The sequence below is a fragment of the Macaca nemestrina genome, chromosome 1 (genome assembly GCF_043159975.1).
Source record: "Macaca nemestrina isolate mMacNem1 chromosome 1, mMacNem.hap1, whole genome shotgun sequence".
NCBI lineage: Eukaryota > Metazoa > Chordata > Mammalia > Primates > Cercopithecidae > Macaca > Macaca nemestrina.
This window is the reverse complement of record NC_092125.1, coordinates 4,231,980-4,235,338: the sequence shown is the minus strand read 5'-3', so window position 1 is coordinate 4,235,338 and position 3,359 is coordinate 4,231,980. Positions and strand designations below refer to the sequence as shown.

Sequence of the window (3,359 nt, the reverse complement as noted above, 5' to 3'; positions counted from 1 at the left end):
TAGGTTCTCCCTCAGCCTCCTACTTTTAAACTGTTGTTTAGAGCACACAATTACTCTTCTCTCAGTTGCTAGGGTGGGTACTTCAGCTGTGGGTGTGACTATTTAGGGAGGAAGCCATGAAATGTATATCCTTAAATCACATAATCTTATTCCATGTATGTCAAGAAGAGAATGACTGAGGGATGTGTATTATAAACTGGAGCAATGGCACATCACATCAAATAAACCTTTCTGTAAGATACTAACATAAAAGCAGATCCATTACACATATAAAAGAAGAATGATACAGAGCAGATCAGCATGGTCCCTGAGCGAGGATGACACGTGAATTCATGAAGCATTCCATATTTTTAAAAACACCAAAACAGGCTGGGCGCGGTGGCTCACGCTTTTAATCCCAGCACTTTGGGAGGCCGAGGTGGGCAGATCACTTCAGGTCAGGAGTTCGAGATCAGCCTGGCTAACATGGCGAAACCCCATCTCTACTAAAAATACAAAAAATTAGCCGGGCGTGGTGGCAAGTAACTAATCCTAGTTACTCTGGAGGCTGAGGTGGGAGAATTGCTGGAACCCAGGAGGTGGAGTTTGCAGTGAGCTAAGATCGTGCTACTGCACTCCAGCCTGGGAAACAGAGTAAGATTCCATCTCAAAAAAACAAACAAACAAACAAACAAAAGACACCAAAACAGGCCGGGGGCGGTGGCTCACGCCTGTAATCCCAGCACTTTGGGAGGCTGAGGCAGGTGAATCATCTAAGGTCAGGAGTTCAAGACCATCCTGGCCAACATGATGAAATCCCGTCTCTACTAAAAATACAAAAAATTAGCCAGGTGTGGTGGCACATGCCTGTAATCCCAGCTATTCAGGAGGTTGAGGCAGGAGAGTTGCTTGAACCCGGGAATGAGAGATTGCAGTGAGCTGAGATGGCGCCACTGCACTCCAGCCTGGTGGACAAAGCGAGACTCTGTCTCAAAAGAAAACAAAACACAAAAATAACAACAACAACAACAAACATAGAGAAAGACTTATGACACAACTGATAATTTAGGATCAATAACTTTCTCCTTTTTATTTATTTATTTATTTATTTATTTATTTATTTATTTATTTTGAGACGGAGTCTCGCTCTGTCGCCCAGGCTGGAGTGCAGTGGCGCGATCTCGGCTCACTGCAAGCTCTGCCTCCCGGGTTCACGCCATTCTCCTGCCTCAGCCTCCCGAGTAGCTGGGACTACAGGCGCCCACAACCGCGCCCGGCTAATTTTTTGTATTTTTAGTAGAGACGGGGTTTCACCGTGGTCTCGATCTCCTGACCTTGTGATCCGCCCGCCTCGGCCTCCCAAAGTGCTGGGATTACAGGCGTGAGCCACCGCGCCCGGCTACTTTCTCCTTTTTAAAAAGAAAAAAAAGCTTGAAATATATTTGTAAAACACCGTGTGAAATAAAATAATTGAGGATAAAAACACAGGAGAGTGGTTAGCAGTGCAGGTTTTGGAGTCAGGCTACTTGTGTTTGGTCTATACTAACTGTGGGTCTTTGGACAGGAAGTCTCACTTCTCCAGGTCATGGTGTCCTAAAATGTCATAGTATACAATTCATAGAGTCATTGTGACTCTTAAAGTCCTATATGCTAGCTATGATCCTAGCACATAGAATTCTAAACATTAGCTATTACCATTTTCTAAAAGTAACAGAGGCAACAGATGACTAAATACTTGAGATAAGCGGATTACTGTAATTGAGGACTGATTTTCCTAGGAGCTAAGAAAAAAAAAAAAAAGGTTTATACTTTCTGACAAAGAAACAGTCAGCATACATCAATGAAGACTGCCCAAACTTAAACAGGAGATTAGTAAAGGAATCTTTGAATACAGGACATTGCATCAAATAGCAGGTATCACAATGACAGCTTTGCATACCACAGAAATAATTGTTTACGTGTGGTGCCTTCTGTCCACTCTCTAAAAGAACTGAGGGGTAGAGCACTACATTATAACTTATGTAGCGGAACTGAGACATATGCTCCAAATTCTTTGCCTTCTGACTTCTTATGGTTAGGACACGGAAAAATCCAGAAAACTGAACATATGAAACTTGCAAATGACTGATATCTTAAGTGTATGTTTGGCAGAAGTGGATCATGCTTTATTCATAATTAAGTTACCTAAATTTTGGGCTCAGCAAGTATTTGTTTCAGACATTGAAAAAAGGTATATGGAGGCACAGCGGACACCAGGACTCCAAGATGGCGTCAGTCGTACCAGTGAAGGACAAGAAACTTCTGGAGGTCAAACTGGGGGAGCTGCCAAGCTGGATCTTGATGCGGGACTTTAGCCCTAGTGGCATTCTCGGAGCATTTCAAAGAGGTTACTACCGGTACTACAAGTACGTTAACGTGAGGAAGGGGAGCATCTCGGGGATTACCATGGTGCTGGCATGCTATGTGCTCTTCAACTACTGCATTTCCTACAAGCATCTCAAGCACGAGCGGCTCCGCAAATACCACTGAAGAGGACACGCTCTGCACCACCCCCCGACCCCATGACCTTGGCCCGAGCCCCTCCGTGAGGAACACAATCTCAATCGTTGCTGAATCCTTTCATGTCCTAATGGGAATTAACCTCCAAATAAAAGATGACTGGTACGTGTAAAAAAAAAAAAAAAAAAGGAAAGAAAAAAGGTATATGGCTTATAAGGATGAATAAGACGCATTATTCTTTCTGCACTTATATGGTCCACATGGGGATTAAAGAAAGACCACATGCTGGTCAGGCGCAGTGGCTCACGCCTGTAATCTCAGCACTTTGAGAGGCGGAGATGGGTGGATCATCTGAGGTTAGGAGTTTGAGAGCAGCCTTACCAACATGGAGAAACCCCATCTTTACTAATAATACAAAAAGTAGCTGGGTGTGGTGGCGCACGCCTGTAATCCCAGCTACTCGGGAGGCCGAGGCTGAGAATGGCTTGAACCCGGGAGGCGGAGGTTGCAGTGAGTCAAGATCGTGCCATTGCACTCCAGCCTGGACAACCAGAGCAAAACTCTTGTCTCTGAAAACAACAACAACAAAAAAAACAAACAACAAAAAACATGCTTTAGATACTTGAGGTAAGGCAAGGAAATCGCATATGAAAGTAAGAGTCAAATTTCTAAGCTGGGCATGATGGAGCACACCTGTAATCCCAGCACTTTGGGAGGCTAAGGCAGGAGGATCGCTTGAGCCCAGGAGTTCGAGACCAGCCAGGGCAACATAGTGAAACTCCTGTCTCAATAAAATAAATAAATAATGAAAAAAATGTAAAAAGAAACTTCTGGCCGGGCGCGGTGGCTCAAGCCTGTAATGCCAGCACTTTGGGAGGCCG

The 3,359-nt window shown here is 44.4% G+C and overlaps 2 pseudogenes across 1 annotated transcript; both read left to right on the top strand.

Annotated features, from left to right (window-relative positions):
- The first annotated feature begins 252 nt into the window (after window positions 1-252).
- On the top strand, window positions 253-352 carry LOC112425383 (U6 spliceosomal RNA; annotated as a pseudogene).
- A 1,416-nt stretch (window positions 353-1,768) lies between these two features.
- On the top strand, window positions 1,769-2,652 carry LOC105474696 (ATP synthase subunit f, mitochondrial pseudogene; annotated as a pseudogene). Its single transcript, XR_982920.3, has one exon. The product of XR_982920.3 is annotated as an ATP synthase subunit f, mitochondrial pseudogene (transcript).
- The last annotated feature ends 707 nt before the right edge of the window (window positions 2,653-3,359 follow it).